This window comes from Perognathus longimembris, chromosome 4, assembly GCF_023159225.1.
Source record: "Perognathus longimembris pacificus isolate PPM17 chromosome 4, ASM2315922v1, whole genome shotgun sequence".
Classification (NCBI taxonomy): Eukaryota; Metazoa; Chordata; class Mammalia; order Rodentia; family Heteromyidae; genus Perognathus; species Perognathus longimembris.
Genome location: NC_063164.1, coordinates 75,420,948 through 75,435,351, shown reverse-complemented (window position 1 = coordinate 75,435,351; position 14,404 = coordinate 75,420,948). Strand labels below are relative to the sequence as shown.

General features: G+C 35.3%; 1 long non-coding RNA gene across 1 annotated transcript in view; it reads left to right on the top strand.

Moving 5' to 3' along the window:
* Positions 1-8,445, top strand: part of LOC125350704 — a 42,238-nt gene extending 33,793 nt beyond the window's left edge. Inside the window, exons 2-3 of the long non-coding RNA XR_007210798.1 lie at positions 5,626-5,763; positions 8,328-8,445. This is a non-coding gene — a long non-coding RNA (uncharacterized LOC125350704). The remainder of the gene's footprint in view (positions 1-5,625; positions 5,764-8,327) is intronic.
* Positions 8,446-14,404: the final 5,959 nt, after the last annotated feature.

Genomic DNA, 14,404 nt, shown 5'->3' with positions numbered 1-14,404 from the left:
GTCCACATGAATGACTCATACAGTGGAGTCTGAAACATGGCAGTGGAGCAAAGTGAGCTGTTGTTGATGGACAATGACCATTTGGTGCATGCCCACATTTGTTCAGTTATAGCATCAATTAAAACAATTGCTTTTGTCTAGTGGTTTCTATTCAGCAACTATTTGGCAGTAGGATATACCCAAAGCAAGAAGGAACTCATTTATTAAAAAGATAAATAAGAGTTTCTAATAGATAATGCAGAAGAACAATCTAAACTGAACTCTAGCTACGTTCATAATGATGCATCGGGATGCTGTGGGCTCTGTGGTTAAGAACATAGCAGTGTTTTAGTAGACGGTTTTTGCCAAGTTGCTTAATCTGTCTTAGGCTCAGTTTCATTATATCTCAGAGGATATTGACATTTAACTTACACGATAGTTTTTGGGAGATGGTGTAAGTGCTTGAAACATATTAGTCCATGGGTTATTGCTATTGATAACTATCAATATTACTACTACTACTACTGAAATCATCAGTAGTTTCCCCAAACCTCAAATTGTTAACAGCCATCAAGCTTTTGCTACACCCAATGAATAAGTCAAACAGTGCAGCAATAAGTATTTTAAACAAATAAAATAGAGTGTATATGCAGAGAAAAAGTTTTAAACAAAATTTTAAACTAAGGTAGCATATTGCTTAGTTTTAACTATATTTCTTTATCCTTGGGATCTTAGACAGAAAGGAAGTGATGATTACTTTTTTGCATATGTGGGCGCGTGTACACTTGTGCATGCACACTTTCGCGTGAGAGCTGTGCCAGTTGGAGCTTTTCCTTTAGCTGTTTTTCTCAAGGTTAGTATTCTTCCACTTGAGCCACAGCTCCATTTCTGCTTTTTGGTGACTAATGGGAGAAAAGTCTCCTTGCTGCTCTGGCTGGCTTTAAATCTTGATCCTTAGACCTCAGCGACCAAGTAGCTAAGATTTCAGGCATGAGGCAATAGCATCTAGCTCTCATTTTGTTTTGTGTCAGACAAATATACATGTGCTCAACTTGTGTTAAAGAAAGCATTATAAAGTGGAATCTTGAGGGGGGGAATCCTTATTTTGTACATAACTGTAAAAAATGGTAAAGAAATTAACCAAAGTAAATTAGGTGAAGAAAAATGACATCACTCTTGATAAGAAAGTGAGTGGTAAGATATTGTGGAATTACTGTTATGGAAATGAAAAAAACCACTGAAAACTAGATTGGTTTAAGTTCAAGTATTTTTGTCTTAAAGAACTTCAACTTGTGATTGGTTTACTAAATACTCAGTAAAATTTTGAGATGTTAGATGGCAGCTAGATGTGATAGTTATAACTTCAGATCAGAGCACCTGGAAGGGGTAGTGTTCTGGTGTTTCACTGTTTGAGTCTTTTATAAGAGAAGTGAAATTCTGTAGTCTGACTTTCAAGAAGTTATTTAGTTTTAACTGATATTCACATGTGCAACTTCTCCCATGTCAAGTCACAGGTTAGTTTATTTGGAGTTGAAAGGTTTCTAGATAATTTCCTAAACAATGGTCAACAAAGAAAAAAAACCTAGGAACTAAATTTTCGTATCTGACCTCCTAACACTTCAAAATCAGAAAATCTTTTATTCTATGTCTTTATGTGTTCTGTAATTATCAATTGATTATTAAGTCAATGAATTTTCCCAGAGTTGGTTCAATTATTTTTATGAAAATGATAAAATAACATAAATTGTTCTATATTTAATTTCTTTTGAGTACACAGTTACATACCATATAATACATGTATACTGTATACAGATTTCTAGATGATTTTCATCTTGCAAAGCTGAAATTCCATATCATAAATAACAACTCTCCATTTTGCCTTCTTCTTCAGCTCCTGCTAATTTTAAGCGGGATATGAACATTTTATAATTTTAGTTTAGGTAAACAGTAAATCACAGGAATGCACTTACTTCAAAGTATGGAAAAGTGGCAGGAATAATTGCCTATACTCATTATATTTATTAGTTTAACTATAGAATGGCACCTAATGATGCTGTATATATTAAGTCCAAATCAAATAAAGTACAAATTTTAAGGAAACAACGTATTTAAGTGTAGGAAGTTGTTTCAGTTTGTATTTGCAACCCTACATCAACATATGGTAAAATACCTAAAAGGCAGCTATCACTCAATATTTTTCTTCATTTGCATAGCAGAACAGAAGCCAGGCCTTATACTTCCTAAACAATGAGCTATATCTCCAGCCCCCATTCATAGCTTTGAAAAACAAGATTTAGGATTAAAATCCTAATGAAATGAGATAAAAGCACAAGACCATGGTAATGAAGGAAGATAACCATGGAAATACATGAATGATGAAGGAAGTTGTGAAATCATTTTCTGTTGAGATCCTTAAAAGGGGCAGATATTCACTTCAGTATTGTGGTTTTGTTGAGATACCCTCGGAATATCAGGAAGGTGTTAAGCAAGTCCTAATTTAAATTCCTTTCTTAGACTTGAAATGTTTTGTCTAGGATTTTGGTGTTAATAGAGGATAACATAGATTCAGGAGAAGGCTATGTTTTAGAGTCACCCCTTCCTCTTTTATTTATAGCAAGAATTGAAAAATACTCAGGTTCTTTCCTGGAAAATAAACATCATGGAAGTTTTAAGTCTTGATTCCCAGGTACACTTCTCCTTTACCTATTTAAAAAGTCACAACAATAAGATTTATCCAGTTAGTTTCCTACCATTATCATTTTAATAGCTGTTGTGTCCTGGTATGTTGGGTTAAATATGGCCTCCCGATGATGATGATGTTGTCATTATGATGATGGTGAATGAGTATGTCCATTATTCAAATATATAAATGATCCATCCATTTATCTGATTTTGTGTTTGGTGTGTCCTGAATGAAATTTCAATTCTATTTTTTTTTCATTGTTTTGAGAAATGAAGGACATGAAGATTTTTACTCTTGGCTCAGTAGGAGATAAACATGCAAACGTGACTTTTCAATTCTCAAGGTTTACAGTTTTATAAAGGGGAGACATATTTATGCATTGAGAATTAGTGAAGATTTTCTGGGACTATGACTCAATCTTTTATTTTTGCTTCTTTAATTGAAATTTAATTCATTTTTATTTGTTTGTTTGTGAGTCCTGGTGCTGGAACTCAGGGCATGAGCACTGTCCCTGGCTTCTTTTTGCTCAAGGCTAGCACTCTACCACCTGAGCCACAGCGCCACGTCTGGATTTTTCTATACGTACGTGGTGCAGAGAAATCAAACCCAGGGCTTCATGTATACGAGGCAAGCACTCTAGCACTAGGCCATATTCCCAGCCCAAAATTTAATTTATTTTTAATTTTTTTGTAATATTGGAGGTTGAATGCTGGGCCTTAAGCATGCCAGGAAAGGGGTCTACTTCTTGATTCATGGCCTTAGCCCTTCCATTTTATTTATCTTTTTTTTTTTTTTTTTAGTTTTTTTTTTTTTTTTTGGCCAGTCCTGGGCCTTGGACTCAGGGCTTGAGCACTGTCCCTGGCTTCTTCCAGCTCAAGGCTAGCACTCTGCCACTTGAGCCACAGCGCCGCTTCTGGCCGTTTTCTGTATATGTGGTGCTGGGGAATCGAACCTAGGACCTCGTGTATCCGAGGCAGGCACTCTTGCCACTAGGCTATATCCCCAGCCCTATCTTTTTTTTTTTTGAGATAGAGTTTTAATAATAATTTTGCCTGGGCTGGTTTTGAATTTGAGATCTTCCTGCTTCCATCTGCCAAGTAATTGGAAATTATGGTGAAGAACTTCAACACCTGGTGGAAATTCAATTCTTACTGAAACTTGCTAGGTCTTTAAAGAGCTAAGTATATGAATGCTGAATACCATAATTCTAGAGTTGCTCAAGGGTTGGTATTGGTGTGCTCCAGGTACATTTTGTATTAAATAGGTTTTTATGTGTCAATCTGGAAACTTAATGATCGTTTATAAATTTTTTCCCTTGGTAAAAATATATTTTGAGTCCAAATCAAATAAAGTAATAGTTTTAGGAAACTGACATGTTTAAAAGTAGGAAATTGTTTCAATTTGTACTTGCAATCCTACATCAGCATATAATAAAATATTTAAATGTTTTGGAATAAAAGCTTTGGCTTAATTTTAATAATAAAGCAGAATAGCAAGGTAGCTAAAAATCAGTATTGCATATTACAGATTAAACTTTTGCTATATATTGGTTGAAATAATTACACACACATTTATCTTTAGTTGTTTGACTTTGAAATATGTTCTAAAATTAAATTGTATTTTATAATTACAATTTTACTTGATAGTGATGGTTTTCTCATTTTGTATTAACATGAATTTTTATGTCTTTGAACTTACATTTTTACCAACTCTGAGTTTATTCTGAGTGATGAAGAGAATTTACCTAAAACTAAAAATACGTTTCAAGTAATCTACAAATTAGTTGGTCCAAGCACAGATAATCAAATACATATGCTGTTAATACTGCAAAGGCAATGATGAGCTGCAGGAAAATGTGATAGAGAGAAATGTGATAGAGAGGAATAAGCAATTACAGAGAACTATCTAAATCTCTGCTCCTCCTGTGGTCCTTTGTATTGTGGAAATGTAGAAACTTCATCCTTAAATGTGATATTTTGTCATATTGGCATATGTGACATTTCTCTACATGTCTTATACTGAGGGAACCACTACACGATGGGTGTTCTTTTCCTTTCTCCCATTCCCACCCAATTTCCTCCCACTTGGTGGGACAGCTTACCTGTTGGAGGAAGCCTGTTTCTAAGGCCAGAGCTTCATTCTTCCACTAGGTCCAGAACTCACCTAAAACTCAGGATGTTAATGTTGAAAGGGAGCAGAAGAAATATCAGTAGGTTAGAATTCAAGGAACCTTGGGGATAGGCTCAAGGTACAACTTTATATATATAATCAACAGGTTATGTTTTCTATGTGCCACATTCTTTAAGATTATCTTGTTTAATTATATTGAGGCCTTATGAGATATGTCTTATAATTAATCCTATTTCAAAATAAAAAAAATACCCATTTCAAGAAGTTAAAGCATATTCCTAAAGGGTATGCAGATGGCAAAATAGACCTGGACTTGAGCCAAAGACTGTCAACACAAATGTGTCAATTATTTGGCTAGTTCTTGCTGTGGTGGTGGTAGGGATCTGAGACATGGTCACTATTCTTTGGCCAACCATTTTACCCAATTTTGTCAATTCATTAAATGTGATTTAAAAACAAATCTCCCATGTCACTTTCCTCCTCTTTTTTGACCCCTAGTTAATTTCTTTCCTACTCATCACATCACTCTCATATTAGGAGCAAAAGCCTTGATTCTTGCCAGTTCTGTGCCCTTACCTCACATCTGGATTAATTTAGGACAAAGCAGCAAGTTTCATGGTGAACACTCCATTTCACTCTCTAGGATCTTTCAGTCCAGCTATGGGAATAAATTCAGATTAGACATCCCCAAGGGTATCCATGAGTAATAACTATAAGTGTTGTCATAGATAACTGTATTGTATGGGTTTAAATGTACAACTCTGTTTTCTATTATTATATGATATTTCACATTGACTTGTCAAACTGAAAAATACCCATATTGATTTTTACAGAAAGCCTCACATGTGAAATAAATGCACTCAAAAGATTCTTCACAAGTAGCTCTTTGGAGCTTCAGATGTGAGATGGATCATTCTTCAATCTGTAATAGACCCTCTGTGAAGCTCTTCAATCAAACCTGAGGATTCAAGGTGAAATCGAAGGGAGGGTAGGAAACTCTAATAGGGCTATGAGTGTGAATTAGATGAGAGAGGAACCTAGAATGTTTGTAAGGTGCTGTCTCTTTCTGACTTTAGCATAGGAATACTGCCAATCATTGTGTGACCTTACTATATAAGGTATGCACATAATACCTGGGTGCAAGATGACAAGCTATGGGGGAAGGTCACTTGCCCCTTTGGTTTTCTTCCATTTATCATTTTTCTGACTATTTTTTTTAAAGTAGGCATTTCACAGATTTGCTATTGGAATTTCTATTGTTATATAGTAAATTATCCGAGAAGCCACATATTGAAGGATTGAGTCTTGGAGGTTTTTTTTTTTTTTCAAATTTTTATTATCAAACTGATGTACAGAGAGGTTACAGTTTCACACATTAGGCATTGGATACATTTCTTGTACTGTTTGTTACCTTGTCCCTCATACCTCCCTTCCTCCACCCCCTTTTCCTTTCCCCCCCTGAGGTGTTCAGTTCACTTACACCAAACAGTTTTGCAAGTATTGCTTTTGCAGTTGTTTGTCTTTTTTTACCCTGTGTCTCTCAGTTTTGGTATTCCCTTCCAATTTCCTAGTTCCAATACCAGTATACACGGTTTCCAATATACTCAGATAAGATTACAGAGATAGTGTAGGTACAACCACAGGAAGGTGATACAAGAACATCATCAATAATAGAAGCTACAGATACAGATGGGACCTTGAAAGTAGTTACAACTGTGATATAACAATCGTTTCCATAACATGGAGTTCATTTCACTTAGCATCATCTTATGTGATCATAAGGGTATAGCTATTGGGCCTTGTGATGCTCTGCTATGACTTGCCTAAACCTGTAGTAATTATTCCCAATAAGGGAGACCATAGAGTCCATGTTTCTTTGGGTCTGGCTCACTTCACTTAGTATAATTTTTTTTCAAGTCCTTCCATTTCCTTACAAATGGGACAATGTCATTCTTTCTGATAGAGGCATAAAATTCCATTGTGTATATGTACCACATTTTCCTGATCCATTCGTCTACTGAGGGGCATCTGGGAGTCTTGGAGTTTTATTAGAGCATTAGCAGTGTGCAGGCAGCCAGTTTTTATGAAGGCCTGTAGCCCACAAACATACTTAACATTACCAGGAAACAGGCCACAGAGGAAAGATAGAACAAAAACAATACCAACAAACCAATTCAGCATCATTGGAGAGCTCACTTGGGACACCATAGTGACTGGAGAAGAGCCAGAAGAAAGGACATAGGATGTGAACATGGAGACATGTGGCATGGTGTGCTGGCACCTGGACTGATTTGATGCTAAACAGGGTCAACTCAGGAGGCTGGGACACAGGAAGCCCCCAGTCCCAAGCACTTGACTGATATGTTCAGTAACTTATAGGCCATATGCCCAACCCTGTCTCTAAGGATTCAGGAACACCTATCACCAGGGGATGAACTTCCCTTCCTCTAAGATTTCAAGCACACTCATCAACACAATATGCCAGATAGTACACCTCGCCATGTGGCCAATGATGGTTCTGGCCAGATCTGATCTCCATATTACACTATCACCACTGAATGATTAGTTATATTGTTTAAGGGGTGGATTATTATTATTTTTTCTTTGTTGGACATGAGGCTTGAATTCAGGGCATAGGTGTTGTTCCTGAGCTTTTTCACTCAAGGCTAGTGCTCTACCACTTTGAACCACAGCACTACTTCTGGTTTTCTGGTGGTTATTGGAGATAAGAGTCTCAGGGACTTTCCTGTCTGAGCTGGCATTGAACCAGGATCCTCAGATCTCAGTCTCCTGAGTAGATTATAGTAGATTATAGGCATGAGCCAGTAGTACCTGGCCTGGATAAGAATTTTTATATCTTTTTTTTTGAGCATACATTACTTAAAGAAAGTTAATTATATATGATAACTAATTAACTAGTTAGAAATAATTACATTTTTTGTTAAGTAATGATCCTGGTAGGCACACCTTATTTAGGAATGAATACATCATGTAATGACTTTTAATTAGTTTCTAATAAAGCAATCAGACAAAGTTACCATTAGCAAACAAATTTTTCTGAAATTAGTTTTTATGTTACATTTTAAATTTATTTGGTGCCACATTTCCAGCTGGACATTTCTAGGTTAATACAACAAAACAAAACAAAAACTTCTAGAATTTTTAATGGGCTTTTTAGTTTAGAGAAGCAGGGATTCCTGATGCCAAATTCAGCAATAAAAACTATGCTTTGGAATTTGTGTTCAGACATGGAATATGTTTGACAATACTTTCTGAAGCTCAATCTGCTTTGAAATAATTGCTATGCCATGACTTTGTTATGGTTTTCCTGAGCTGTGTTGTTTGTAAAGTCTCGCTTTAGTATAATCTTAAGAGCATATTAATTGCTCAGGAGGTTTATATATTTGCTCTGCTCATGTGATTAAAGATCACAACAGCTTATGAAGCATACTTTCAGAGATGGAGATATAAGTATTGTAATACTTACTGCTCTCAGTTTCCTCTACAGCAATGCCCTTACACCTTTCTTTTGCAGGCATTTTGTAGCATCCTAAACAGAAGGATATTGCAGGGAGCTGATTCTGCTTTGATCCTTGTGCTTGTTGTCAAAGCGCTTGGGATTGAAGAGACTGTTGGCTACAATTGACTGTGACAATTAGGAGATGATCAGAGCCCTAGAGTGGAGCACTTAAAGGGTAATTTACATGTCAGTTTGTCGAATAAAAAAAAGATATTCAGCTAAGATTTTTTTCCCCCCTCAGAGCCTTGTAAACTGCAATTTGTGCTCTGGTAAGAAAAACCTGGCAGAGGAGTTAGGATAGCCATTACCATTTGAAAAGAAGCAATCATAAGGCCGCTGCTGAGCCCTTTGTCCACTAAAAATGCTGATTTGCAGGCAGTGAGTGAAAAAGTAGAACCTTCACTAAATAAAACCTTGAGCTAGGTAACTGCCCTCCAGCTCCAGCCCCTCAGTGGCTTTGCAGTGTTGGTTAAAGATACTTAAAATTCTATCTTAAATCTTACATCTACTATCATTACACTATGAATGACCATGAAAGTCCTTTTCCTTCCTCCAATAGAATAAAAGGATGCATTGAGGAATAGGTAATGGAACACAAACCAACAATCTATTGAAATTGGGCAAAAGCTATCAACTGTATCAGATTTCTCTTGCTCTTTTTCTTTGTGTACACCATCACAATTATACTATATCACTGTGATTCTAGCTATTTGTTTTTATGTATATTCAAAGGTAATAAAATGGGAGTTGTGTTTTTAGCCTTCTTTAGTCCTTTTGAGTGTGTATGGCTAAAAAATGTAATAATATATAGTATCTGTCCGTGATTTACTATTCTCATGTGATCATCTCTACTCTCTACATTCCCCTTCAGATAATCCATATACAGAAGTAAAAATAACTAGAGTATTAAATGAAAGTAATTACCAGCAAATATATGGTAGTAGTAGCACAATTGTCAGGTAGAATGAGAAACATTAAAATTGTTTGAAAAATTTTAGTATCCCCCAAATCATTATTACCACTACTGATACACTTGTATGATTTAGTATTTAGTCTAAAAGATAATGAATCAACAGTTATCCTGTGCCGTAATATGTAAAATAGTCACATGTCTTTAATTGAAGCTGTGTATTAACTTTGAATGGCAGGTACATTTTACATATCAGTGTTTGAATACTGAGTTACAGTGAAGAGCATTTCCAGAAAGGCTGCCAAAACTTAGTCTCAGTTGTTGTTGTTGTTGTTGTTGTTGTTGTTACTATTATTGGTATCTTGGCTTGAACTCAGGTCCACACACTCCCACTTGGGCTGGTTGCTCACAGCTGGTGTTATATCTTGAACCATATCTCCATAGTGGCTGGAGTTTCTCAGGCTTTTCTGCTCTGGCTTGCTTTGAACCATGACACAAAGAGTTTGTCTTTATCACTCAGAGCTAAGAGCATCAGAAGTATTCACATACCTACTCTGACCATGCAGAAGAGCCTCCCCCACAGGTCCTTGACTCTGACATGTGTCTGGATTTTAAGGCTCCCCTTTCATTAAATAACTTATTACCTTACAATTCCAAAAAATGTTTTTCCCTCTTTGTTTGCTTTAAATATTTTAACAATTTTTTAACAATGTCTTGAGAAAGGAATTGAATTATTCTTTCAAGAGTTCTGAAAAATCACAAGAACTAATGGGAGATTGGTTGAGGAAAGGACTGGACAGACAGTGATGTCATCTCTGCTTTTTAGGAAGGTCCTTAGCTTCTTCATAAATTTTCTCAGCTGCCTAGTTCACTTGGGGTGCATTAATGACAAGCAAGAAAAAAATAGGAATGAATAAGAAAAGTGATTATTGCATACAAAGGGATTAATGAGAAGGGGAGTCAAAGAAGGTCTGTGTTTCTTAGGATGTGGGGGTAGGATGCAGGCCACAGTAAATCTGTATTAAAAAAATCACATTAAAAAAATATATTAAAAAAAATCACATTCAGGAGGAGGGATTCCTCTTCCAGGTAATGAGAAATGATATGGTAAACAGACAAGCCATTCTGAGATTGATTTAAGCATTTCCCTCTCACCAGTCACAATTAACTTTGATTTTTTTTTTACTATTATCTTTTAGGTGGGTATTTAAAATATCCAGAGAGTACTAATTGTATAAAGTTCTGGTAACTGTACATACCTTTTTAAGAGCGGTAATGAGTGAATGAAGGCAAAGGCAGGGATTGTTTGCCATTTTAAAGGGGAAAACTATAGGATGCAGAACTTTTCTATTTGACTGAGATAGCCTGGAAGGTGAGTGGAATGAGAATTTTGCAACTGAAAATAAAGTGAGTCTGCATGTGGTTTTCTGTTTTGGAACTTACAACTTGATTTACATTTTATTTATAAGAGAATATGTAAATAGGATGAAAACATTTAAAGGTATATTTGTCTCAAGTAAATTGGAGGCTTTTGAAAGCTCTTTTGGAGTTATTTGAAACCTGTTTTTGCTTACCATTGTAGTGTTTTTCAATATACAAATTGGCATGTTGTAAAAAAATAAATGATTGGAATGCTTTGAAAGTTTGAAGAAACATGCCTAAAGAAACAATCTGTACATTTAGCATTAAATACACAGGACATTTATTGAAATGTTGGTGCTACTGAAAAGTTCTAGAACTTCTTGCAGAACATTCCAGAATGCTTACTGTCCTGTTTTAATATGCAATTCTTCCTTTAAGCTTAAAATCTTAGTTGTTATTCTTATAAAGAATCCGAATTTTAAATCTGAATTTTCTATATGTTACAAATACATTTTCTGTGTAATTATGACTCATGCAACATTGCCTTTTTGTCTGTTAACCCTAGGTGGTACTCTGGCCCAAATTACAACTATATACTAAATGTAAAGTGTTAGTGTTTCAGAACAATTTTTATATGATTTTATGTTTTCTTGTCCAAGTAGATAGGCCTATAGTTTGTTCCCTTTAAATTGAAACCTTTTTTTTTTTTTTTTTTTTTTTTTTTTTTTTTTTTTTGGTCGTGGAGCTTGAATTTAAGGTCTGGGAACTGTCCCTGAGCTATCATCACTCAAGTCTACTGCTCTACCACTTTGAGCCACAGGTCCACTTCTGGTTTTCTGGTGGCTAAATGGAGATAAGAGTATCATGGACTTTTCTGCCAGGGCTGGCTACAAATGGTGATTCTCAGATCTCAGCCTCCTAGGTAGCTAGGATTGTGGGTATGAACTACCTGCACCTGGCTCCAAAATTCTTAACTAGCATAAAAAACGAGTTATATGACCATAAAAGACACTAAGCCAAAATCTTTAGAAAGTAAAATATATGGCTTATCATTGTGGCCATCATTTAATTTTTCTATTACAGTATTTCTTACAGTCTTGTCTTTGAATGGCCTGTCAGAATGATGATCGTTGTAGATCATTGCTAGTATAACCCATGTGGCATCTTCTAAGCCCCAGTTTGATTTCAGCCATCACTCTAGTGGACAACTCCTTAGATGTCCAGGCTAGAATTGGGTTATCTCATCCCTAGAAATCTTTGTGAATATTTGCAATTTCTGTCCCAGAACATTCTCCAGACGGCTCAATCTTCCTTAGCCATGGAAATGAGGACAAAAAAACCCCAAACACCTCAAGAACAAACCTCACCCAGTGGGTGATAACTGCCTGTGAATACATGTTCTAGCTACCTGTCTTTTGGACAGTCATCTGTGCAATGTACTTGGCTTCAGGGGTGCTGTTTTCCACAGCAGGGATGCTATGCACCCTTTGTAACAAAGTTTGGGTTTTCCTTCTGTTTCTCAGGATCATCAACATACATCTATGTCCTCATCGTAGGTTCTGCGTTCAGGAAAACCACAACTGAAACTTTCCCAATACCACTTTCTTCCCAGTAGTACAGTTCTCCCTTTACTTTGGCTCTAGGTATTTTGGGCTTTTTATCCTATCAAGGTATGTTTATTATCTGAGGAAGCGACTTTTGTGGTTGTATCTTCTATGTATGGCTGGCTATCAAGAACACAATGCATTCTCACCTAACCTGAACTCTCTTTTATTATAGAAACATTTTTTTTGATACCCACTACATGCAAAGTCATATTCTAAGGGGTCATGCAGATTGTTCCAATCAGTACTTAAGATGTCACACAGAAAGACAACATAAATTCCCATTTTACAGATGAATGAAGTGAGGCTCATGGAGGTCAAGTGATTCATTCCCCCCATAAAGCTGGTGGGAATGAACTCTGGTTTGACTTCAAAGTCCATTCTGTTAACTATATATAACTTTTTGGAAATTAAAGTTTCTTCAATAACTGACTAGGAAAACAGAAAACACAATTTGAAGTAGGACAAAAAATTAGCTTATATAAAGTAGAGTATGCATATTTATAAAGAGGTCTTTATATCAAGGAGCAAAATTTCTGAAACATTTATTCCATCAAAAGACCCAGAGCTCCACAAATATTTTTATTTTCATTCTCAGTAATATGTATATATTCACACATATATTTCAGAACTTGATATATCATATAGTTTAAATGAGCTCAAAATCTAATGATCTATTTTATTAGATGATTGATTATGGAAAAATTTTAGATTGTTTTTTACTTAAGAAAACTGAATTCCTAGTAATATCTTATATAATTTAAGAAAAAGAATTTAGAACAATGTTGTAAGATGCTTCTCAAATATGTAGACTTCAGGTACTTTAAAACTACAGGGAAGGGGGCAAAGGTAGGTAGAAAGATTCCATTTGATATTGTAATAGGCATGTATTTAGAGAGTACAGAAGTCAAATGTAGTGAACATAAACTTCTTTGGAAACAGGGAGAAGCTGCCCAGAAGAAACCATGAGATCTGGTTTGCATTTGGAAAAGGTAGAAGAGTAACTCTTTATGTCCTAGCTTGGGGACAATGAGCAGATTTTCTTTCTTACTTTAATCTCCTTATCTTGAAAAAAATAGTGTATTTAAAAATATTGAAATTCTGACCTCAGAAACTAATAAAGCTATATTTAGGATCAATTTTATAAGCCTAGCATCTATCTTCAATGTTTTGAAAGAGAGTCAGTGGTTCCTCCACTTCAATCTTCATTGAGTTTTTATGATAGAACTTCTCAAACTCTCCTGCAATGTTAGTTTTGAATAATACATAAAGATGAGCATATGAAATTTCTACTTCTGGTTACTGTTGGGTTTCTTGTGGCCCTGGGAGTAACTGGTAGTCTCAAGATTGACCTCAGAAACTATAGCCACCTTTGTTGCCACCACTAGCCACAGCAATGAAACATACCAAAATCAAATCTAACTTCATTACTCATAATCACCAGTAGGAGTAAAAGAAGTTTTTCTTTGGATTATAAGCCTGTAAAGAAAAGTCGGATTGTCTTCCGTTCAGCACAGGTAAGAATATTTTAGGATAAATTCAATAAACTAAAGGACCCCCACAAAATATGTGTATAGATGCCTAAAATATAATTTTTCTCAGTCTTTACATAGGAAAACTAAATTTGTATTTTCTTGTAGATTAACTATCTCAACTGGCTGAGTTCTAATGAATAATTAAAATATAAACTATAGAAACGTAAATGTTTATAAAATTCTCCTTTTCCCCTCATTCTTTACATAGGAGAATCAACCTTGCCTTTGCTCATAGATTAAGTTATTTTAACTGTCTGAATTCTAATGAATAATTAACTATGTAAACAATAGAAACAATGTAAACATGATTATTATATGTTTAGTTATGTGCCAGTTATTATGTATTCATCTTAATTAGGATTAAAATTTATATATTAGTGGAGCTACTATGTGAATAAATATAAATCCCATAACTGCAGCTATAAAGACTAGACTCATGTGTCTGCATAATTAATGTTAGCAGTAGGAACATATCCTATCAGAATATTCCTTAGACCAAAGGAAATGATTCTGAGGAAGCCACTTATTCAATAGGTATTTATCAATTGTCTACCATGTACCAGTCATTGCCCTAAGTGTTGAGGATGTCAAGTGTACAGGAGATTGTCAGCAAGAAAACTTTCGGATTAATGAACATTCTCTTACAGATGGAAATAACAAATTTGAAAGAAAGATTGTTTG